The 25,886-nt window shown below is 35.3% G+C and overlaps 1 long non-coding RNA gene across 1 annotated transcript; it reads right to left on the reverse strand.

The window, feature by feature from the left end:
- Positions 1 to 22,991: 22,991 nt before the first annotated feature.
- On the reverse strand, positions 22,992 to 24,766 carry LOC309862986. The gene is made up of 2 exons (XR_014310835.1): positions 24,422 to 24,766; positions 22,992 to 23,510 (listed from the first exon to the last, which is right to left on the reverse strand). It is a non-coding gene; the product is annotated as an uncharacterized lncRNA (long non-coding RNA).
- Between the last annotated feature and the right edge of the window lie 1,120 nt (positions 24,767 to 25,886).

Here is a 25,886-nt window from a genome sequence, read left to right on the forward strand (position 1 = left end):
AATTCCCTTTAGTAGTGTCTTGCCAAGCACTATGTCAGTTATTAAGGAAAAATAATCCTGAGAGATTACCATTTTACTGCTAAAAATTACTGAGGCTGTGATGTCAAAAGACTAATAGCAGTTCAGATAACTACAGTGTGAGAGAGGGGAATATAAAGCAAGCCAACTGCCAAGCACTTACTCATTTTGTTAGATCACACCTACAAAATATTGCTTCTTTATGAAGTCACAATTATTAATATCTAATACTATTCAACCACAGCCTATACAATGACACAGTGTCACTACTATTCTATTCATTAATTTCCTTAATTATGAAAGTGACTTAGTCTATTATCTCATCAATTACAAAGCTACAAGTGAAAGCCAGGTATGAAATCCAAGGTAGCAAATGTTTATGTTGCTTGTCATTTTTTAAATAAAAAAAGAAATTAATAAGATCATTATAGTCACTTCTATATGCAAAGCCTGTATTGTTACCTAATGGACATTCATATTCAATGACATGGTACAATAACATTGTATTTCGAACTTTGTAACTTAAAGTTTATTTCTGTTAGGAAGTTCTATGCAGTAAGAAGGATTCAGGTTAAAAAAAATCCAGGTTTAAAAAAAAAAAGACTGGCTAGAATATAATTGTAACTTTAATTTTTTAATTTTTTTAAGATTTTATTTTATTTATTGGGGGGGGAGAAAGAGAAAGAGACAGAGAGAATGCACAAATTGGGAAAAGGGTAGAGGGAGTATCAGACTCCCCACTGAACAGGAGAGCCAAATGCAGGGCTTGATCCTAGGACCCTGAGATCATGACTTGAGCTACCCAGGCCCCCCTACTGTAATTTTTTAAAAAATTAATTCCCCTATCTAAAAGTCACTAGGGTGAACTTTGGATGCGAGTATTTTGAAAAATCAGCCTAGTAGTATACCACTATTAAATTACTAGGCACCATTCTTGGCAATATTGCTGGTGAACTTTCTTCCCCATTTAAAGGAACAACCTCAACAGCTGCCTCCGTGACAACTCCTCGAACTGTTACAGAAGACAGTCCCAATCCCTTCTGGCCTGACCCAACATAACACTGGAACCTCTGGGCCCTCATTTCCTACCACTCCCTCCACTGTTACCAAGTCAACTGAAGCTATCTATTCTTCAGCCTATCATCTCCCCCGCAAAGCCATCTCTCACCACCCAACCTAGAGAATCTCACCATTAAATATATTACATTGCCCTGTTTTTTTCCCTTCATTATACCTGACTTTTTTTTTTTTTTTTTTTTTTTTGCTTATAGCAATTATCCACAAGAAGATTTACCAGAAGTAGCAAAAGTCATAATAATATCAAGGAAGAGATTCATGAGACATTATCTAAGTCAAAGACTCTGTTCAGATCAATAAACTGAAAGGCCTAGAAATAGAAGCGGATCATCCAGCATCTCTGTTGGTTAGCGTCAGAGTCACTCGGTCCAGCAACTGATCTGTGCCGCATCTTTGTATATAGAAAGAGTCAAAGGAACTAAATGTTTCCATCTCAAGAGAGAAGAAGAAAGAACCCAAATTGGTCATGTATGTGGGCATGTTCTGAGAGAGTGGAGAAGAGACAAACTTTGATGTAAATTCTGCTTCTTCTGTGATGGTTTGGTGCTTAATCTGAAGCGCGTTAAGACCTCCTTGCCCTTGTTAGATATCATCCAATCCAGAGGCAGTGAGGAGAAAGGGAAAACCTAAAACCGTCAGAAATATTAAATGTTAGAGATCAGGCAAATGATACTGAGAGCAAAGAGAATACGAGATATACTAAACAACCAATTGCTCCGGACCAAGGCTCACAGACTATCAAGATTTCAAGAGTTAGGGAGATTTCTCAATGTCTGGCTAATGGAAGAAGAGAAAAATTGGGACCAAGAGGACTGAGAATATTCCATTTTCATGAATAATCAACCAAATGTTATTTTTAATCAATAGAGTTATCATGTCATGAAGGTTATATATTTTCAGAAGTATATTATGTTATAGGCATATGTTATGTATCATAATCCCATCTATGGCTTCAACCTTTCATGAAAATAAAAATGAAACTCAGAAAGAATGTAAATGGTGTAACCAGGCATGCTGCATCCTTATTCAATACTTGGTCTGGCTAGTTTGGCTTAATTAGACCAGATTTCATTTTTCACTTTCTTATGCTCTTATACTTTCATTTGGGTGATGGTTAGTCCTGGGGTGAACAGCCAGGCGATTTATGGAGCTCTGGATGATTAAAAAGAAGTAGCTAAGGCCGAGATATAGCAGAAGTGTCCAGGCCCCAGGTCCAAGAAGAGCAGAAGGGTGCAGACTCTACATGTGGGCACTGGTGTGAAAGCACTCTGCGGTCTCACTCTCCAGTCTTTGGGCCAGCCAGCCAGGAAAAGTCATGAAGCTAACCATTCTCAAGGGCGTCCTATATGCCCGTACTAATGCTATGCGCTTTATAAACTTCTCTCTCAATTATCCCCACAAATAACTCTGAGAAGTGGAAAACTCAAGCTCAGAGGGCTTATGTTACATACATGAAGCCCCAGTTTGAAAATGATACAATCAGATACAAATCTAGTTGTGCCCTCCCCTTGCACTTTTCTCTATTCGATACTGTCCCTCAAGGACAAAGCATTGAATGGATGTTAGCTTGTCACGTCCTTGATGCCAACTGTAACATGGCCTTGATAAACAGTTGTTAGAGTAACGAAAGAAGAAAAGGAAGGAGAGAGGGAAGGCAGGAAGGGAGGGAGGAAGGAGAAGGATAAGGAGCAGGAGGCAGGGAGGGTGATACAAGATATGCAAGGAAGAGAACTCAGAAGGAGTAGAAAATCCATTAGACCATCCACAACCACAGGCAGAGCCACACAAAGGTCCAATCAGGTTTCACCTCCTCTGGGTTTTAGCTTGACCAATTTTCAATGTTGCCTCGATCATTCATTTCACTACAAGTTGAAAATTCTTAATTTTCTAATTATCTTACTTCTTTCACATTTATTAGTGGAGATCCTTTAAAAAAAAAAAAAAACTAACGCTTTCTGTCAACAACTAGTATTACTTGGTTACTAGGAAACCCGGTCTTAAAGGAAAGGGAGGTAAAGCTTAGAATTATTGTGCATTATTAAGGTGATTCGGCTCAGAAGATTATGTGCTTTCCAGATTTTTTGAATAAGCAAACCAGAATGACCACCACCTCTACAAGTGAGCCAGCCACAGCCCGCTCAACAGCCCTAGTCACTCACATTTCTGACTTTAAAGCCTTTGTATTCTTAAGACACAAGCGGTTTGGTAGTATGTCTAAAGTTTTCAGGCATTGCCAGATATGCTAGATTATTTTGTGTAATTTATAGAAAGTATATAAGTATGAATTTGATAAATGCTTATAGAAGAGGTGACAAAACAGAAAGGATTTTCAATATGCTTTCTTCCTGATAGGAAGCAGCCTCACAGTCTGCAGTATATTTTATACAAAGAAGTCTCATACTTTGATGGCCATTTAGCAGGACATGCACACCTACCTGCCCAAGCATTTTCTTCTTCACAGTCTATTCATGAAAGGCATAAATTCGAGCTAGTGATTGGATATGGTTTCCCCATCCACCTGTACACACTCAATCCTGTGAGTGTTCAGGGATAACAGTCAGAATGTGGTGATAATAAGGGAGAAAAGTCACTGAAGATCATTTCTATTCCTATCAAGCAGCGTGTTTGCTCACATGACTTGTCAGATTGTTCTTAGTCAACATCTCCATTTGCGGCAAAAGCAAATCAGTGTTAGCACTTTTCCAATGGAGACATGTTTTTGAATCATTTACTCAGGTTTGCTTGATTACAGAAGAATTAACATACTTTTTGAAATATCTGCTCTAGAAACTAATTTTTCTCATGGAAAATTTTCTAGTTGAGCTGGGTATGTGGCTAATACTTTTTCTACTGAGAGGAAACAATTATTGAGAAACAATACTTTTAATACCATCTGAATTCTAAGAAAGTAAGTCCTCAGTCTCAATTATATAAAGATTTAGTATTGGGATGTAACTGAACTTATCATGGTAATTATTGTATGATATAAACATATATTAGAACCTTGTCTTACAGATCTAATACATAATTTTATATCTCAATTATGTCTCAATAAAACTGGAAAAACAGTTAAAAAGAAAAGAATCAGTGGAATATTCACTTCTACACTCATACAAGCATATCCACTATCATTTTTTGTTTCACATTTCGTCTTGAAACTCTGATAATGTAAAAATGCCAACTTAAGGGGCGCCTGGGTGGCTCAGTGCATTGGGGCCTCTGCCTTTGGCTCAGGTCCTGATCCCAGGATCCTAGGATTGAGCCCCGAATCAGGCTCTCTGCTCAGCGGACAGCCTGCTTCCCCTTCTCTCTCTGCCTGCCTCTCTGCCTACTTGTGATCTCTGTCTGTCAAAATGAATGCATAAAATCTTAAAAAAAATGCCAACTTAATAAATGAACTCTAAGTATATGTACATGTGTTTTATTTTAATGAAATATGTTTTATTTTAAAGAAATATCTGCTTTTAGGGTGCCTGGGAAAGCTTACTGAACTTGGCTCCTGTCATGATCTCAGGGTCGTGCTGGGTGTGGAGTCCATTAAGATTGTCTCTGTCCTTCTCCCTTTGCCCCACCCTGCACACATTCACTTTGTCTCTCTCTCTCTCTCTCAAAATAAATAAATAAATGATTATCTGCTTTTAAGAAACAAAATTTCAAACTAACCTCATTTACAATTTTTTCTGATCATCTGTGACATAAACCACTACTTCAATGTGTCAAGACAATAGCTATACTCTGAGAAATATTTCTGTTACATTTCATAAGTATTAAAGAGGTTTTTATAAGTTTATAAGAAGTTTTTATAGATGTGAAATATTTGGAGATCATTAGTTCAAATTATCATACATTTATAAGATGAGACAGTCTTCAGCCATTAGTACTGGTAATAGTAACAGCTAATAAATAGAGCCCTTACTCTGTTCCAGGAGTTGAAACACATGTTTTACATATAATAACTTATTTACCCATCATAGTCACACTTGAAGTGAGAAAACTGAGATGCAGAAAGGTTAAGAGACTTCCCCCAAATCACACAAGAGGTAAGCCATGCATTTGTGTTTGAACCCAGGTAGTTTGGCTCCAAAGTCCAGGTGGTCAAGAACTACAATATGTAGCTCCCTATTTGAAATCATATTGCAGACAGATGAGAAATTGTGTAAATATATTCAGGATCTCTTGTTAAAGGAGAAAAGCTGTTTATAAACCAGTATTATATCAATTCTATTAAATACAAACAAATGTGTGTGAAATATCCTCTATATGCCCCTATATATATGTGTGTGTGTGTGTGTGTGTGTGTGTGTAAATACATATATACACATGCACACATACATCCACATGCATACACCTACATAGAAATTAAAGAAAAAAAAGTTAGAAGATCAAACTATATACCAAAATTTAACACAAATTAACTTCTGGTTATGTAATTACTAGTGATTATGTTCTTCCTTATAATGTTCTATATTTTCCAATTCTTTTATCATAAACATGTTGTTAATTTTGTAATTTCTTAAAGCTATTAGGAAAAAAAAAAAACCTTTCATGGAGGAACCACAAGCTCTTTTGGTTTTCTTTTGTATTGTAGATGTTTGATTATGTGTCACTAAAATAATATACACATAAGAAACTGATGAATCACTAAATTCTACCTCTGAAATGAATCATACAGTATATGTTAATTAAACTGAATTTAAATAAATTAAAAAATAATAAAATAAAATAATATACACATAATGGTCACCAAACTTATTAATTTTCTCTCCAAAGAGTGCAATGTGGAATTCTACTTTTCTAAGCCCTGCTCCCTTCTAACTTTCATCAACTGCCTTGGCCTTTTCATTTCTTCTGTTCACCTGAGACTTCTGTCATGCTTGTCTCATAGCCCTTTCTCTAGCAGTTAGCAAGCCTTCAACCCCTTGTCATGTCAAAGGACACTTCTTAGTCTCCAGAGCTATGTTGTTCCAATATGTTTACCCTTAACCATTCTTGGATATATATCTACATTAAATAAGATTAAATAAAATGAAAAATTCAGCCCCTCACTCCCATTATCCCTATTTCAAACACTCAATAGTTTCATGTCACTAGTAGCTGCTATATTGGACGGAGCTGTTCCTGTGGTAGGATATATTGTGACAATTCTTCCTTTCATTTATGTTGCTGCGATGCAAAATCCTGGAATATGCTTCCTTCCTCTTGAAGCCACAGATTTCTTTTTCTTTTGATTTCTACTTTTCTTTTGTCTTGCCTAAGCATCTAGAAATAACAAAACTCTTCCACTGCAAAGAATACTCTCTGGCCAATAATCCATATAGGTTTTACAGATGACAGCTGCATGCCCCTGCAAGCATAATTCTGGCATTTATTATGCTAAAACACTATCTCCTTCTCAGTTTTGAATTATATTACAGAATACTGTTCACTTAAACCTTGGAGGAACTATGCTCAATTACGTGGAAGGGGTAACTCCACGTTTCCTACTTGAGCAACTGGAAAGATAGGGTCTTGAATTTGAAGTGCTTTAACATATTACAGTTCCGAAATCCAGAGTTCTACAGTGAAGATAGTGGAGATACCATTTGGGGACTAATCAGCTTATAGTTAGGAATGGTGGCTGCTATAATGGTATGATCATCTGCAGTAAGAAGAATACGTGCTTCTCATGTTTTTGTAGAAGAGAAATGAGATACTGTATATAATTATATGTCTAATATACAGGTGAAAAGTGGTTTAAAAAAGCTAATTCCTGAATTAATAAAGAATTGTGTTCAACAAATAATTACAGAAATAGAAATATAGGAGTCTATACAAATTATAGAGATTAATTTTCTCATGTAATAAGAAGACCAGAGGTAGGCATTCTAGACTTGGTTCAGCACTTCTATGAAACCCTCAAGGGCTCAAGTTTGTGATCTTACTACTCAACTTTCATCTTTAAGATCACAAGACAATTGTGAAAGTCGTGACCATTACACACACTGTAGAAGACAGAGCTTAATGTGACTCACAAGATCCCTGTGTTCTGGGAGCCACACCCTTGTACAGTCCTTTCCCTTTGTGTGTGGACAGAACCTGTGATGTGGTTCTAACAATTAGAATATGCAAAGGTGAGGGGTTATCACCCCCATGACACATTATATGATATTCCATTTGGTTAACAGACTAAAGTCTTCCCCCTCACCTACACTGAAGAAGCAAATTGCCACAAAGTAAGCAGCCATGTTGGAGAAACCCATGTGAAAGAAACTGTGAACAGCTTCTAGGCACTGAAGTTAGTCTCCAGGGAGAAATTGAAACATTCAGTTGTGCAGTTGCAGAGAAATGAATTCTGCCAACAACTCGAGGGAGCCTCTAGTGAGACTGTGGTCCCACCCAGTGCTTGGATTGAAGTCTGGTGAGACCCTGCAGTTGAGAATCCAGCCTGCACTTCTGACCCATAAAAACTGTGAAATAATGTGTATTGTTTTAAGACACTAAGTTTTTGATAATTGTTATGCAGCAAAGAAACCAATACTTCCAAAGAGACAGCTGAAGGTGCCAAATGTCTCTTCCTGTTTTAAAGAGCTTCTCTTTTTCTTTTTCATTCTTTTTTCCTTCCTTCCTTCCTTCCTTTTTCTTCTATCTCTCTATAACTGCAAGAGAATCTGATAAATGAAATCTTACTGAGTTACAGTCCTTCAATAAATAAATTCAGGATTCTGTTCTTGGAGAAAAGAGGGGAAATATATATTTGGAGAGCTAAGAATGAGATGGCTTCATAGAGTGTTCCTCTCTTAGATCCCAATTTGTCTTCTTCCTTGTAAACAAGATCCCCTTCTCCAAAATCTCCACATGACAGAAATGGGAAATGATGGTATCCCATGTCTGTGGAAATATTTTCATCATTACTTGGCTGCAAGTATCAGGAAAAGTAAGCCTTTTTTCTTTTCAAATAAGGCCCATCCTCTCTTTCTAATGATGGCATTTTAACTAGCGTGCTCAGCAGCACACAGTCTCTCTCATTCATAACCACCAATGAATATATACCAGGAATACCAGTGAGCCCACGATTGATGAAGATTTTCTAATTCATACATCTGACAGGAAAGAATATAAATCTGATATCTTACTATTGACATAAGAATCCTTCAATCATGGGCGCCTGGGTGGCTCAGTGGTTTAAAACCTCTGACTTCAGCTCAGGTCATGATCCCAGACCCCGCATCAGTGGGGAGCCTGCTTCCCCCTCTCTCTGCCTGCTTCTCTGCCTACTTGTGATCTCTTTCTCTATCAAATAGATAAATAAAATCTTAAAAAAAAAAAAAAAAAAAGAAGAGGAATCCTTCAGTCCGGTTCTTCTCTCCCTGTTTTCCATTTTCCATCTCTGTGTCCATCAGCAGCCATTTTGAAATAATGAAGTTAATACAGTGGAATTTGTTCTCAAGAGGTGATACTTCTGGTAAGAGATGGTTTTGAACATAGCTCCTGCCTCTTCACTTAAAAAAAAATTTACAATATTAAATATAATACTTAGCTTTTCATTTTAATATGGATTTCAGATATAAAATCTTATTAATAACCAGAAGAATGTACAGACATGTAGTTTTGGTTATCAGTCTATCTGAGCTTTTTAATAATTCCATGCAAAATTTGAGGACCTAATTCAAAAACATTGGGCAATTTTGGTTCACAGTTTAAGTTACTTAATCTCTTTAGTTCTCAGGGTCCAAGTACTTTTCCTGATACTTGCAGCCAAGTAATGATGAAAATATTTCCACAGACATGGGATACCATGTAAAATGAATGAGAATCCATATTACCTAAAGTAACTCTGAGTCTGTGATCAGTCTGATTTTATGAAGCTTCTCAGAACCTACATTTCATAACCCAGCGTATGATGACCACAGAAGAAACATGACCTATACATTAGGTGGTCTGTTCTCAAAACTAAAGAGAGAGACTGAAGGGGAAGGCATTCACATCAGGTTGAAAAGGAAGGGAAGACAAACCATGAGAGACTGTGGACTCTGAGAAACAGACTGAGGGTTTGGGAGGGGAAGGGGGGTTTGGGTGAGCCTGGTGATGGGTATTAAGGAGGGCACGCATTGCATGGAGCACTGGGTGTCGTGCATAAACAATGAATTTGGGAACACTGAAAAAAAATAAAATTTAATTTAAAAAAAGAGAAGGTATATTTCATCTCAGTTTTCTGAGTGCCTATGAATATATGCACAAAAGAGTGCTAAAATGTTCAACATAGATGGTATGTTTTGTTTGTTTGTTTTACAATTATATTTGTTTATTTGACAGAAAGAGAGAGAGCACCAGCAGAGGGAACAGCAGGTAAAGGGAGAAGAGGCTCTTTGCTGAGCAGGGAGCCTGATTCCAGGACCATGGGATCATGACCTGAGCCAAATGCAGATGCTAAACTAACTGAGCCACCCAGGTGCTCCTAGTAGATTATATGTTGATGGGGGTGCTTGGAAGGACAGGGAGGCAAATCAAAACTTGTCAAGAAAATGATTTGAAAGGACATGAGTTTTGGAATATTTATAAGGATGGATAAATATATAGTTTGGAAGACACAAACAGGATAAATTCTTATCTGAGTTGCCTATGGCTTCTAGATGACAATGCTTAAGTGACCTACTCTTCCTTGACTCATTGAAGCTTAAACATGGCTACAGACCAATTTCAACAGCTACTATAATATGCCAGCTCTTATTTTTCTTTCTTTAACATGTATGCATTATTTAATTTTTCAACAAATTATTTGCTTAAGATTTATCAATTTTAAAAAGACCTATACAATAGCTGTAATTTACTACTGTTATTTCTTTTTTTTTTTCTGATAAGACCTAATTAGTGTGAGAAAGATTTTGTTAATGCTTATCAATAAATCAGAGATCTATTGAAGAAGATATCTTTTTTTTTCCAGGGTCAAAGTTCTTGATCATAGATGCAGGAAAGCTCTTATATTCTTATGCCAGAGTTTGAAAATATTTGTCTATTTTTTGGCTAAGGCTCATCAAGACCAGGTTCTCCCTACAAGAATGAAATCAATTTGATGATGATGATTTTGGATCTAATTAAAATGTTTTCCAAGATTTGGAAAGAACTTTTATGAACATTGCAATGACTATAGCATGGACATACAGAAAGTTTGGATATTAATAATTGTGTCTTTAATCGCTTATTGTTAAATCCATTTAAGATGATTATGCAGATCATCCCAAGCCATAGTAAAAATGAGCTCCCTTTGGTGTTATTGATGACCAGTGCTGTGTTCTATCAAAAATTGGCTTAGGCCTTCTAAAAATCCAGTAAGTTAATTAGATTTTTCTTCATGTAATGCTATGGAACCTTAAGCTTACAAGCAAACCTGAAGAACATTAGCCCTGATTGTTTCTGACTGACTTGAGGCTTCCAGCAACAGAGAAATTCCAGAGACTTACCTGGTCAGGGAAGAAGTGACTGTATTTGTTAACTTTAAATATTTACATATGTGTTAACATTGTTATTGATACTTTGGCTTGACAAAATGAACATATCTCGGACAACAATGCCCCAGATAAATAAACAATGGTAGTTCTATCTTGCTTGGTAATTGAACCATATGATTACTCATTGGTGGGATCTTAAAAAAAATGAATAAACAAACAAAAAGCTGAATCAGAGCTATAAATGCAGAGAACAAACTGATGGTTGCCAGGATGAGGGTTGGGCAAAATGGGTGTAGGAGAGTGGGATATACAGGCTTCCAATTATGGAATGAATAAGCAGGGAATAAAAGGCATAGCCTAAGGCACAGTCAATGATATTATAATAGTGATGTAATGGGACAGATGATAGCTATACTGGTAGTGAACATAGCATAATGTTGACAAACTTGTCAAAATACTAAGTTGTACACCTGAAACAAATGTAACATGGCATGTAAACTATACTCACAAACCAAAATAAATAAAATCATATATATATAATATATATACATATATATATATATATATATAAACTGAATATTTTTTAAAAAAGGAAGATTGGTGTGTAAGGACACAAATATGATTCAGAGCCTACAAGCTCAAATCTTCTAATTGAATAGTTTCTTTGATCTGTTTTCATGTGTTCAAGAAGGGCCAGAAAATAGCTTCACACCAGTCTAAAGTCTTCCACTTAAGGAATTTTCTATTTCAGCATTGCCTCTTTATAACACCTACTTCGTGTTGATCTAAAGGTTTTTAAATTAATCTTAATGTTTATTAATTTTTAATAATAAGAATGTTAGACATTACTCAGGTGGCAAAGAGTAGTTTATATTTCTTTCTTTAAAAACTACATTTTTCTAAGAAGGAAATAAAAATTAAACTGTATAAACAAATCTTATTTTATTTTTTTTACTACCATTCAAAGTACATTTTGTCTTCTGGGGTTTAAATTCCTATATTGACTGAAAATTATTTTCTAACATTTCAAAATTGACAAAATTAGAGTCAGTTATCTGTTAAACCCCATGTATTAAGTTTCTATAAATAAATTATACAAAATCATCACAAAAAGAAATAGAATGTCAGATCCTCTTTTAAGTTTCATATCTCTTAGAAGATTCAGCAACCTACTTTTAGAATGCAAACAGTTCCAACTTCCTTACTTTTCTATTTCATGACAGAAAAACTGATTCTAGAGAGTCAACTACAGAATTCTCTACTTGTTAATTTTCTTCTCCTCACCCCAAATTTATTTTTTTTTCCATTTCTCCTAACTGGTTATTACGTTTATTTAAAAAAAGTCTTTATATCAGAGTCAATAACTCATTCCTGAAACTGCATTGTTTCAATGAAACTAACATATATTATATATTATACATTATATATCATAGATTATATATTGTACACTACATTTTACATGTTTTATGTTTTATATTATATTATATATAACACATATTAAATAAAATATATGTATTATATATTATAAAAGACCAGATCCTTTTGTACCTCTTCCAGAGTAGCAACATGTGAAGCCTAAATAAAATATGCCGAAGGAAGATTTTTCAGTAAGACAATGTGCATGGCCTGTTCATTCTCATTAAATTGTTCACTTAGGGTCTGATCATAACTCCACATTCACTGACATTTCTGTTTGTTTACCATCAGAAGATAAATAACTACAATTCTTGCTTAGCAAGGAAAGAAAAACTGCTCAGTTCTTTCCAGAAACATCTTGACCTTCCTAAAGTAGGGTGAATGAACTATGGGGAAAAATTATTAGTTCTTGGTCAAAGGAACAATTAATTCAAAACAGATTTAAATCAGAGCAGCCATAGACATTGGGTTGGAAAGAGGAAAAGGAAAAGAAAAAATTGTTTTGAGTTTCAAGATAGTTTAAGGGATTTCTTTCAAGTCTAAAAATCACAACCAAAGGGACATACAGCTTAACTAAAAATAACACTATGATTCTTGGAAAGGAATCAAGTTTTTTTTTAATAAAATAATCAGTATATATGAGGGATTTACTATACCAACAATCCCATAATATTTATATTGATGCAGCAATCAAGCAGTGTATATATTGGATCAAAGTCATGCTAAAAGAAAGCAACACAGCATGTGGTTGACCACAGAAGACTTATTTTACAATGTAAGCTTCCATTAATAACAATATAGATACATATCATCAAACTAACGCCGGATTCAAGATGCACCAATTCTTCTCACATTTTGGTTTCAATAATTTACATGATTAAATGATGCCGTTTTAAGTAATTTTCCTAATACACAAGAATGTCAAATTAATGTAGTTTCATGTTTAAACTAAAGAAAATACTATAAAATTTTATATGAAATGATGGTATATTCCATTAAGAATCTTCTGTAAAGATTGAATGAAACCATGATATTATACATGTATATAAATGTATTAAGGTTAGTTACATAAAGAGCCCATTTCATCTGAAAAATATGATGTCTATAAAACCATACATGCTGATAGGCAGAAGTGCATTACATCAATTTTTATCTAATTCATAAATATTGAAATCATTTGTAAGAACAATAAACTAATTTCTTGGGTTTTGATAATGATCTATATCAGAATTTCCAAATTAGTGGAACAAAATAGAAAAAAGTACTTAAAGACATAAGTTATATTTGGATATTTGTCAAGAAGCCAGATTCCATGGGTTTGGAATATCTGACCCTTTGGCATGTTCCCACATAATCAACCCTTTAACCCAGACTTGGAGTAAAGGGAATAACAGTTGTGTTTTTCCTTCTCTGTTTAACTTGGCTTAACTTACTGTAGAAAATCCTCTTTCCCACAGCCTAATTTCGAACAAATTGTAATTTTAACAATACGCTTACCGTGGTTAATTCAGTCATTTTGCCAGTTAACCTGATGAAAGGCCAACTTCAGATATCATTTCCTTTTTAGGTGAGAACGTATTTAGGAATTCCAAACAACGATTGACTTGTATTCTTATCAGTCATTTCTTTTCTCTCCCACTGCACTTGAGCAAAAATTCCTAGTCATGGGAAGATCCTAACCAAGAAAAAAAATGTGGGAGATAATATCAGGTGATCTTGAAAAATACACCTTTTTCCTTCATAAATAACCAATAAGTAATAGGATACTAGACAAAGGACCACAGACAAAACTTTGAAACTGTAATTTTTCCAGAGTAAATTTGAAAGGGTCAGATGTCTTGATTTTTTTTTGATAGGTCTCAAAGAGAAAATACAGGAATTTAAGCAGTAATTGTATTTCCTAGATCAGAAGAGAACAGAGTGAAAAACTTATCTGTGATGCTTTTGTTAGAAGGTAGAGAATAGCTAGGAGAATACACTGAAGAAGCAAGACAGTCTAATCCTGCATAAGGAAATTGAACATGACACTACCTATGGATGGATTATTTCAATGTTGCTTCAGGTTTGCCTTCTTCATTTGATAGACTAGCGGTAGCCAGAAAATATGTCAAGTCTCCTTCATGGAGCAAGGGGACTAAACACAACACTAGGAAAGCAGCTGGCTCGTCTCTGGGTCAGCATTTTCCAAGTGAATGAAACACTGAAGTTCCCAGAAATATTCACATGATTCTATAGTGGTGGGGTTGGTTGTTTGCAGGTAACAGTGTTGTATGCTTACAGATGATTTAGAAATGCTTTTAATTTACTAACAGTTTGAAAATTTCCTGTGTTAAATCAAAGTTTTAACTTTATTCAATCCACTGTTGCCCAAGTTTACTTCAACAAGTAACTTTGTTTTCTGTCCCTCACCATATATGTTTGGTGAACACACACCAAATTCTTAACAACCTGAAGGACATAAGAATCCTGCACAAATATATGTTCATAAATGATCTTCAGTGGTCTTCATCATTGCCAGTCATCTGAACAAAGGATTTAGTGTATTGGTGAAGAAGGAAGAAAATACAAAGGATTTTGGAACTCCTAGAGTTCCAAATTAACAATTTGGAATTGTTAATTTTGTTAATACTATTAACAAAAGCTAAAAAAAAAAAAAAAAAAAAAAAAGCTCAAAGGCTTAATGTGTTTTTCGGATCTTAAAATTAATCACGTAGAAATTTATTCAATTATTTAGAGTATGCTGACTGCAGAAAAATGACATCTTTTCCATTTTTCTCTGTATCCAAAACAGACGTGTGACAGTCTTTTTTTTGTTATGTTTTTAAGTGTAAATTCCAGTGTAGTTAGCATACTGCGTTATATTAATTTCAGGTGCACAATATAGTGATTCCACACTTCCATATGTTACTTGGTGTTCATCATGATAAGTATACTCTTAATCTCTTTCAGCTATTTCACCCATTCCCTACCCACCTCCCGTCTGGTAACCATGATAATGATCTGTTTGTTCACTATAGTTAAGAGTCTGTTTCTTGGTTTGTTTTTCTGTTTTTTTTTTTTCCTTCTCTTGTATGTTTTGCTTCTTAAATTTCACATATGAGTGAAATCATAGGGTATTTTTCTTTTCTGACTGGTTTATTTCACTTAACGTCATACTCTGTAGCTCCATCCATGTCACTGCAAATGGCAAGGTTTCATTCTTCTTTAGGACTGAGTAATAGTCATATATAGAGAGATCCTAACCCCACCACTAATGAGTCTATCAATGGACACCTGGGCAGCTTCTATAATTGGGTTATTGTAACTAATGTTGCTATAAACATAGGGGTACTTGTATCCTTTCAAATTTGTGTTCTCATCTTCTTTGGGTAAATACTCAGTAGTGAGATTACTGGATCAAATCGTGGTTCTATTTTAATTTTTTGAGGAACTGCTATACTGTCTTCCACAGTGGCTGTACCATTTTGCATTCTTACCAACAGCACACAAAGGTTCCTTTTTCTCCACATCCTTGCCAACACTTGTTGCCCATTCTGACAGGTGTGAGGTGCCATTTTCTTGTGATTTTGATTTGCATTTCTCTGATGATAAGTGTTGAGCACCTTTTCATGTGTCTGTTGGCCATCTATATGGCTTCTTTGGAGAAATGTTTGTTCATGTCTTTAGCCCATTTTTAAATTGAATTATTTGTTTTTTGGGTGTTGAGTTGTATACATTTTTTATTTATTTTGGATACTAACCCTTTATCAGATATGTCATTTGCAAATAGCTTCACTCATTCAGTAGGTTGTCTTTTCGTTTTGTTAATTGTTTTCTTTTCTGTGCACGGTACCTTGTTCTTGTTCAAGTTCAAATTATTATAGGGAATGGTATTTAAAGGTTTTTTTTTTCTTTTTTAATCTAATTAATTGACTTTAACATCTCCTTTAGGTAATTAGATATTTTCTATAGCTATAATCGCTCTTCTTTCCCACAGAAAACTAATTTTCCCAATTTAGATAGGCTCATAATAACCTAGCCTGACCCTTAGTTCAGTCACGAATATTCTTATGTGCAATTGATATATCAGTTCTGTTTCATATAGTATATAAAAATGAAAAACAGTCCTTAGAAAAATTTATTTTGATAAGCCTTGCCTCTTTCTATATACTATAGAATGGGATAGATGTTTGGAGAATGCAGAACTGAAAGGATATTGAGGATATTGAAGGTATTATGATGTCAGAAAGAATGGAACTCTTGAAATCTTTTAAAGGACTCCTCTGTCTTGGAATTGAAGTATTTTACTGCCCAATCCTATAAGTTACAAAAAAGTTATAAAATAGCAATTATATGCCATTGTTTGTGGCTATTTAATTTTCTATGTTATCTTTATACTCTAAAGATCCACAGTGTAGCTGGGAAATGAGCAATCCTGCTACTAGTAACAAAAACATCCATTTTGTTGTTGCTGTTGGGGGAGGGCAGGAGAACCATATTTAAATGTCTTTCTACATTTAACACCATGACCTGATATGGCAGTCATTTAATGATGCTGTCAAAATTTTATTCATATCAAAGTCAGGAAAGTCCTCACTGCCATTACTGGAGATAATAGGAAGATACAGGGCATAAAAATAAGATGTATGTAAGAAAATAAGAAAATAAAGTGCACATAACAGGTATACATTTAATAGACATGTAGTCTGGTATTTTATTTCTAGACTAGAGACAATAGCTTTCATCTTACGACATGTGGTTTTGTGGAAATTTCATCATGATGAACCACATTTTGAAAAAAGCAAGTTGCTATGTTTCTTTAAGATAGTATCAAATCAAAGCTCTTCAACAAATTTAGAACAACACCAAATGGCACTTTTTTCTTTTCCTCATTATATGTTCTTGACTCTGTTTAATCAAATAACAGCACAATTTCAAAAATATTCAATTCACAGAAAAGCAAATGCTTTTAAAGAAGTAAAAAACTTGTTCAGTCTCAAAAGTCTTCAAACTTGTTCTTAAATGTGTGGTGTCCTGGGTCATGAAATAATAATTGTCATACACACAAAAGTTTACTATCACAAAAATTGGGCTATTCCTAAGTTATCAAAAAAAGCATCTTTCATTGTATTAACTTATCATGTCCAGAGCATCTACAAGATCCTTCAACAAGTTTTTTTTTTAGCTTCATACTTCTTTTTAAATTGTGTGAGACTGTATATATATATATATATATATATATATATATATATATATATATTATCTATATAATAAGTATACTATATGTTTTATAAATATAGGCATACACGTGGATATGTTATAGATATTGATGTATATATAGATCTGTCAATTAAAGCTAATCTGATGCCAAAAGCCTCCCACTGAGAGGTTAGCATTCCAGGCCTAATGAAGAGATTCTTAGTGTTAGCTTCTTTGGTGTCCTTCAAGTTTCACAATTTTATAGAGATACAGAGATTACTACTTCTTCCAACCCTGACATTTTTGTGTAGTGAGTTGAAATTACAGAAAATAGTTACGTATAAGTCATATAATAGAGGTGTTTTCCATAGATATCATTCATCCTCCTGTTCATTCACGAACACACCAGTATTTATTGGGTGCTTACCATGTGCAAGCTCAGAGCCAGGTGCTAAGAGTAGAATGGTGAACAGACACTATGGGTTCTATGAAGTCTACTCTACGCATATATCCCCATATGTTGACGTTTTCTGTCAAGAAATTGAACAAAAGCATCAATGTGTCTTTTCAGTGTTTGCTTTTTTTTAGATTCTATAATTTAATAAAATTAAAAAAAAATCTTCTTTGGACTTTAGAATTTCTTTGCTTCAAATTAATTTAAAATATATTTGAAACATAAAAGAAACAAATCTTTTTATGAAAGTCCTAAAAGCAATGTTTTATAAACTTGTTGACAACTGTGAAATTTGCTAATCATTCCACACACACACACACACACACACACACACACACACACACAATATAGTTAATCTATCTATAGTAATGTCAAGGGAAAAAATAAAGCTGTTCAATATTTAATCGTATTCCCTCTAAACCTCTGTATGCTCAAAACATAATTTCTAATGGAAAAATAAATAAGGCCAACTAAAATATGTTGAGAAAACTAATCAGTACATCAACAATGAATTTCATACACTAGCAGAGCACAGTTCCATAATCCAAGGTAAAAGGTTATCAGATGTTGAAAATGTTTCAAAATTTAGGACATCTGAAAAAACTAGTGAAAATGCCCTCTTAAGCAATAAACTGGGCCTACTTTCATTGATGTTTGGGTTTAGGTCAACAATAGTGATGATAAAATAAGTTAATTATAACAATTTATTGACTAGTTTTTCTTTGATATAATTTATCTCAATTGTGATATTGGTGTAGATGAAGAATATAATAGTAAAATCCCATGACATTTTCATTTAATAAATAGAAATAATCCTATTCATTTCTGTGGCTATAATGCTTTCCTTTTCCATCCTGTCAGCACACTCCCACTAACATACTTGATTGCACGTTTGGTTGATTTACCCTATGAGTGCCATATTTAATTTCCTCACATTTCTCCTCATGACATTTGTACCCCACCTTTCATACATGCTCATCCTACCCATAAATAAATTTGAGATTCATAATAATTTCAAATTTCAACTTGTCTGTACTTAGGGCCTCCTTTAATTCACCAATTACTCATTCCACAAATCCCTACAGGGTAATATCTAACCTTCCACAGACTATTAAACTTGACCCCTTAAAGATCACCAATGACTTCTTTGACTTTAAAGATAGCCTTTTCTTCCTCCTTGCTACCCCTAGGACTACTTGGAGATACCAATACTTCTCTAGGCTCCCAGGAATAATATGGAGTCACCCTGTGTGTCAGACATGGTGCTTTGTTACAAGAAACAGAAACTGGTGCTGGCCATCTGAAATAAGAAAGAGAATTTTTAGCAGAGTCAGGGACCTCATGATCAATGGGAAGCTGCAGAAACTGCCCCTGAAACCTGGCAAGAACAAAGAGATCTTGGCAGCAGGATTCACTGACTGCCCAGTTCCCACTACTAAAGCAGTATGTTATTCTCACATTCCAGACACCTTGCTTATTTAGATTTCCAAGTTTCTTTGTATAGGAGTCAAAGTGTCACTCTTCAAGAATCAAAAGTCCTAGAGAGAGTGTCTGAGGGACAAGCCAAACACCAGAGAGAGCATCTGAGGGACAAGCCAAGCACGGAGGACTGTGCTTTCTCCTACTTGCAGGCTTGACTGTTTCCACAGAATCTTTCCACTCTTTGTTTTCAGGAAACTATTTCACTATTATTTAGAGAGGGAGAATGCCTCTGGCTGGTTTTCTCTGCTTCCTTTGCCAGAAGTGCTAATTGTAGATATAGCCTCCCCTCTCTTGCCTGTCTCTAAATTTTCTCTTCAAAGTCACACTCCATACTTAAAGAATACCTCTCCTAGCCTACATCTTTTATCAGCCTTAACTTCTCTTCTTCTTTTTAGTCTCCACAGCCTGCTAGATATTTCTACTTGGATATATTACTGTAACTTCAAATTCAATATATTTAAACCTAAACTTATAATCTTCCCTCTCCTCTCTTCTAAAAAACTTTAATACCACATTATCCCAAGCATACACATAATGTCAGCCTTCTACCTTGAGTTATTCTTAATTCTTAATAAACCACAGCTTTAGTTCCCATGTTCTCTTCAACTTGTTCATCTGAGATATGAATTTATTTAATTTATTATCCATTAGTCACGCCATACGCAGAATGCCTGGGTTCTGCAACAGGTTCTCTGAAGGGCTTTGTTTGAAATGTCAACAGTAAATGCAAGGAGTTTCAGAAACTATTTGAGAAACAGACACTGTTTTTAAGTTTTATTTAAATTCCACTAATTAGCACACAGTGTAGTATTTTTTTCAGGTGTACAGTACAGTGACTTAACACTTCCATACAACACCTAGTGCTCATCACAAGTGCCCTCCCTGTTCCCCATCACCTATTTCACCCATCCCCCACCCACCTCCTCTCAGGCAACCATCAGTTTGTTCTCTATAGTTAAGAGACTGTTTCTTGGTTTGCCTCTCTCTCTGTCCTTTTTTTCCCCTTTGCTAATTTGTTTTGTTTCTTAAATTTCACATATGATTGAAACTCTATGATATTTTTCTTTTCTGATGGGTTTATTTCCCTTAATATTATACTCTCTAGTTCTGTCAGTGTTGTTGCGAATGGAAATGGCAGTATTTCATTCTTTCTTATGGATGAGTAATACTCATATATACAAAATAGTGTTCTCAGATTTTTTGTGTAAATACTCAGTAGTGAGATTACTGGATCATGGGGTAGTTCTGTTTTTAATTTTTTTTAATTTTTTAAAGATTTTATTTAAATCTTTAAATAAATCAAAAGTCTTCAAACTTTTGAAGTTAGAATAAACTTCAAAATCTTTAATTTTAATTTTCAAAATCTTTAAATTTATTAAAGATTTTATTTATTTATTTGATAGAATGAGACACAGCAAGAGAGGGAACACAAGCAGGGGGAATGGGAGAGGGAGAATCAGGCCTCCCGCTGATCAGGGAGCCCCATGAGAGGCTTGATCCCAGGACCCTGGGATCATGACCTTAGCCAAAGGCAGATGCTTCATGACTGAGCCACCAGTGCCCCTATTTTTAATTTTTTGAGGAACCTCTATACTGTCTTCCACAGTGGCTGCACCATTTTGCTTTCCCACCAACCAAATCATAGTGCAAGAGGGTTCTCTGTTCTCCATATTCTTTCCAACATTTATTGTTTCTTGTGTTGATTTTAGCCATTCTGACAGGTGTGAAGTAATATCTCATTGTAGTTTTGATTTGTTTTTCCTTTATGATCAATGATGTTGAGCATATTTTCATGTGTCTGTTAGCTAACTATGTGTCTTCTTTGGAGAAATGTCTGTTTGTGTCTTCTGCCTATTTTTAATTGGATTATTCATTTTTTGGGTGTTGAGTTGTATAAGTTCTTCTAAAAAAAATTCATTTATTTGTTTTAGAGAAAGAGAGAGCAGGGGGAGGGGCACAGTGATAGGGAGAGAGAGGACTCCCCACCTTGCACAGAGTCCAATGCAAGGCTCCATCCCAGGACGCTGAGATCATGACCTGAGTCATAATCAGGAATTGGCCACTTAACTGACTGAACCACCCAGGTGCCTGTATAATTTCTTTATATACTTTGGATACCAACCCTTTATCAGATACATCATTTGCAATATCTTCTCACATTCTATTGGTTGCCTTTAATTTTGTTGATTGTTTCTTCCACTGACGTCTTTTCCTTTTAGAATTCCGTGCAGAAGTCTTTTATTTTAATGACGTTCCAATAGTTTATTTTTACTTTTGTTTCCCTTGCCTCAGAAGACCTACCTAGAAAGAAGTTGGTAACGCTGATGTCAAAGAGGTTACTGCCTGTGTTCTCTAGAATTTTTAGGGTTTCAAGTCTTACATTTAGGTCTGTAATCCATTTTGAATTTATTTTTGTGTTTGGTTTAAGAAAATTGTTAAGAAAGAAAAGAAAAAGAAGAAGGCAGGAAAGCAGGGAGGAAGGCAGGCTGTAAATAAAAAAGTACCTAATAGAACTTGAGGAGATCCAGGTTCTACTTCTGTACTTCCCACTAATTCCCTCTAGTAAGCCATTAAATATCCCCTGGATTTCAGTATCTGAGTCTATGAGATGTGGCATAGGATCTTTCCTAGTCCTAACACTTTATGATTTTTCTTCAGATGACCCTGTTTTCCAGTTGGTGGTATTAAAGCTAAATTATCAGAGGCCCCTGGATTTAAGTAGAGTTCTCAACAAAGTTCAGTTCTTCAAAGTTCTTCAAAATTGCTGAAGGGGAGCAAAAGAGTCTATCATTCTCCAATTCCCCTTCCTAAGAAATCAGGATCTGAATCTGAAATGCTGAGCCAGAGTTGGGGTGCAGTTTCTGGGAATCTGGGTCAATTACAGGATAGGCATCTCTCACCCATGGGCTACCGTGTGTAGTACAGAAGGATAATCTAAAAGGTCATCTTGGGAAGAATCCGAATCACAAGCTAATTAGACTGTGCAAACCAATCTAAAAGAGTTAGGCAGAAGGGAGAAAAATATGTAGGAGTTAGAGAAAGATTCTAGGAAATTTCTCTTAGGAGACTTGACACAGGATCTTCATGATCTCAAGCTAAAATCTTTGACTTGGCTGCTGTTGCTGCTGCTCCTACTATGTGTGTGTGTGTGTGTGTGTGTGTGTGTGTGTGTGTGTGTGTGCGCGTGCGCGCATGCGCGCACAGAATATTAAAGGTATAAATTAAAAAGCAATGGGCTAAAATATCTATGAAATGTTAGAAAGTAAAGGTGAAAATTCATAAATTATTCCTTTAATCATTTTAAGATGTTTGATAATGAAGGAAAAAAATATAAGTAGTAGCAAGAGAAAGATTGGGAAAAGGTACTTATCAAAAACCTGGTGCACATATGGCACAATTCTAGAGAGTCAGTAACATATATCACAAACATCAACCTAAAACTGTGCTGTGATTTTAATGTAAAACTTAAATTATCATAGTTTTAGACCAGATTTAGACTGCCAAACATTTCTGATGATAACACACATCATAAAGAAGAAAGAAGATAAGAAAGATGGTGATTTATCAAATCTTAGAAAACTTATTTCTGCCTGAAATAAGATGGCCTTGCTGTCTCACATTTGTGACCCCAGGATGAACTGTTCATAGAGTCTGGAGTTGTTAGGGTCATGACTACCACAATGAAACTGAATACACTCAGGGGATTCATCAGACAATACTGTACTCCAAGCTACAATTTATGACTAAAACTTTTCACAGAGTTCTATAGTTTAAAAATGTGTGATAAACAGAAAATGAGACTGGTATGTGTTAGAGGTTGGTGATGACATCTTTTCCTTTTAGAATTCCATCTGTCACCATAGCAAAGAAAATGTCCATGTATCGTTGGTGCTCACACAACCTTCCACACTACTTAGGTATGTGAGAACTGCTTTGACTACTTTTCTTTCACTGATTTATTTATCATTTGTTCATGCAGCATGAATAAGGCACACCATTTATGCACTAGGTACTAAGAAAGAGGAATAAAATGACAAAAAAGCAACAAATGCCATGTCCTCACAGAGTTGACCACCTAGTAGGGGACATGAACAATAACCAATTAATTGCAATGCAATGAACATTATTATTATGGGAGGTACAGAATGCTGTAGGAACACAAGAGTTTACACCCACTCAAGAATTTAGAAATGAATTCTGAAAAGAATACAATTTCAGCTGAAACAAAAGGAGTTAGATAGACAAAGAGGAAGCAGTCTCTTCCAGGCAGATGTATCAATAAAAATAGTCTAATTATGCTGAGATTACAAAAAAGATCTCCAAGTGTCAATGGTTTACAATTATGAAGGCTTGTTTTGCTTTCATTCTATGTGTCCATCATGGGTTGGTTGCAGCTTTGCTCTACATCTTCTTTTCTCCAGGACATGAGATGATGAATCATCCTCCAGCTGAAACACTATCTGTGGCAGAAGACAGATGGCTCTTAGAGTTATCATCCAAACGTGACACGTGCCACTTCTGCTTACATTTCACCGGACAAAGCAAGTTGTGTGGCCCAATCCACAGGGCAACGATGTATAATCTCCCAATGGGCAGGGAGGGAAGCATATTGAGAACTGGATTTAATGGCAGAAGAATTAAATCACCTGTCAATGGTTTAAACAAAGGGATAGACCCAATACAGAGCTTGATATGTCTTGAGACTTAAATTGATTTCAGTTAGCTTGAGCTTAGATGAGGAAGCAGGAAGTGATCAGGCATAATGCTGGTCAGCGAGCATGAGCCAGATTAGGCAGGTTCTACAGGCCAGTTAAAAAGTCAGAACTTCATCATGAACGCTTTGGGTAGCCTTTGATGGCTGACCGGAATATGGAAAGTAGATTGGAAATGGGGCAAACTGCAGTAAGAGGGGCCCAGTTAGAAAGTGCAGACCTTCATCGGTGTGAAAAATCATGAGACCTGAAAAAAGGCAGAAGGAATGAAAAAAGCCACTAAGATTTATGGTGTTTGGAAAACTGACTCTGCAGTGGTTGGAGAATGCTTGAAGGTGATCAGGGAAGCAAGTAAAGGTGCAGCCCAAGTTTTGTTTCTTTGGTACAGTAGTATCAATCTCAACACAGAAAACAGAGAGGGATTAGGTTTGGGAATAAGATGGGAAAGTCGTTTGGGGACATGTTGAGGCTGGCTCTCCTAGAACACATACCACTGGAAGAATCCAGTAGATAGGTACACATTTAAATCTAAAGCTATGAAGGAAGGAAAATCCAAGGTATGAAAGGAGAAAGGACTAAAAGTTAGTGCAGCACAACACAAACATTTTTCTTGTGAAGGGATTTTCTATGGCCTTTATTAAAAGCACACTCCCCAATACCTTTATTAGTCTGCCGGAAGAGGAAGGGCCTTCATTCTTGAAGCAGGTCCACAGGTGCTTCTTCAGGATCGCCCACAGCACTCAGAATACAGTGGTCCGAAGAACAATGCAGTGGTGAATCCCACAGTTTGGGTTTCAGTTCCCTGCTTTGCTCATAGCAACATTGTGCCCTTGGAAAACCCCCTAATTATCCCTGTCTTAATTCTCTCATTTGCAACACGGGGATACTAATGCCTTTATTTCACACTGGGCAAGGCTGTTGGGACTAGCAAAGCTGAATAATGTAGACGGAAAGCTCTTTGGAAGCCGAAAACTATCTTCGAAATGCAAGTTGATAGTATAATGGGCACTCTCAGAGGGGAAATTCCTAAATCTATTTCGAGGTCTCATAAAATATAGAGAAAATAGAAAGTTCTTTGCCAAACCTCATAAAAGAAAAATTGACAACATTTCTGACATGACTCATTCTTCCTTTGAAAACCAACTATCAGATAAGGGTCAACTCCTTTTAAATAGAAAGTTAAGGAAAACAAAACTTGTAAGAAGTCTTTTCCGTGTGAGGGCTGTTGTTTTTCACATTGCTCATTTCAGAGGTGTCCATTATTTATATATGAGTTGCTCTTTGGCCCTAACCTTAACCCAAATCTTTGTCCTTTTCTCCCCTCAAGCAGATACATTTGAATGGTAATAAAGTAGTTAAATTTTCCAATGATGTTATCAAATCAACAATCTTTCTTGGGAAGCTTTCTGTATTAACCAAAAACTTTGAACATCATTACACTTAAAAAAAAAATTAATTCCAGAAGACTTTTCTAGAGATAAGAAACCAGGAGCTGAGTGTTTGCACTGCCAATGGCCCAGTGAATGTGTTTTCTATAACTTACGTTTTCAAACAGTAATTACAACTTCCTTTTCAACAATTTTCATTTATTTAAGTTAGAGCCAAGCTTCACTGTCACTGTTTATGTGTTTTGTTCTTGTAAACTCCAATGTAAAAACTCTTTAGTACTCACTAGCCAAGCAGTTTATGAGAAAGTTTGGACTCTTGGCTGTACATCAAGTGTTTTCTTTTTTTTTTTTTTTTTAAGTGTTATTTTGAATACTCATGTCAAGAGTAGGACCTATACTTTCAATTTACTATAATCTCTTCATTTTATTTTCATAACCCAAAATTGCCCCAAACATGAAAGCAATATGAAAATATATGCCACAGAAAGCACTGTGATTTAGAGAGAAAAAGAAATAAAACTTTACTATATATTTCATTAAATTTTAGTTTTGTAGAATAAGACTAACTATATTTTCAGAGATATATTGATAGAAATTACGATGTTTGCAGTTAATTTCTAAACTGTATTAATTTTAAAGATAATATATATTTGGTATATGGGCCATCACTTACCACCTCCACCCCAAAATCACTAACCTGTCATTATATATTTTCTCAATGAGTCCTCAGGATCTT

The sequence above is a fragment of the Mustela nivalis genome (assembly GCF_964662115.1).
Source record: "Mustela nivalis genome assembly, chromosome: 4".
NCBI lineage: Eukaryota > Metazoa > Chordata > Mammalia > Carnivora > Mustelidae > Mustela > Mustela nivalis.